We start from the raw sequence: 792 nt of genomic DNA, 5'->3' as shown, positions 1-792 counted from the left end.
AGGCCAGCTCAGCTCAGCTCAGCGCCAGTTATTTTTGATTTGCCAACGTTGCCGGTCAGAACACCTGAATGTGGCGCTCTGACTCCACCCATTACTCCCACCTTCATCTCTTCTCCTCTTCCCTGTTTTCACTCTCTCCTGTGCTCTTCCTGCTCCCAGCCACTAGAGGTCACACTCGGGCCAGTTTTTTTTTTTTTTTTTTTTTAAATTCAAGCCAGAGGTCAGAGGGCGGTTTGCGTGTACAGCCAGAACCCCTTCTCACTGCCCAGGACTCGTCATCATTAAGGAATGTGTTTACCTTAACAACAGGGAAAAAAACTCCCCTTCAGTGAGGCCAAACCCACATTATTATTTTTAATTATTATTATTGATGTTATTATTGTTGTTATTATAACTCAACTACTGTCTCCACCCTCGGCTACTGCTCTTTATTTTTGTTTTCATCCCCAAGGTGGCTTTTAAATCACCATTGTGTACAGATTTATGGAGAGCAAAGACGAAAACAAATTCTCGTGAGTTATGTTTGACAGTTGAACAATCAAGTTTTTTTTTTTATTTCATGTTTACAAGAAAGAAACAGTGTTTGGAAAATTAATCAGATCTCACACGGTAAAATAAGTTTTTCTTTTCTTTTTTTTTTATTGAACCCTACAAACAAAAAAATCAGATCAAGAGAAAACATAGCATGCACCTTGGGCCTTTTATAAACTTTTAAGAAATGGCTAAAGTTCATTTTATTCTGAAGTGTAACAAGTTCTTTTTCCTCCGTGTTTAGCTGTTTCCTCTAGCCTT

Source organism: Poecilia reticulata, linkage group LG16, assembly GCF_000633615.1.
Source record: "Poecilia reticulata strain Guanapo linkage group LG16, Guppy_female_1.0+MT, whole genome shotgun sequence".
NCBI lineage: Eukaryota > Metazoa > Chordata > Actinopteri > Cyprinodontiformes > Poeciliidae > Poecilia > Poecilia reticulata.
The sequence above is the reverse complement of the archived record's forward strand: the minus strand, read 5'-3'. Positions refer to the sequence as shown.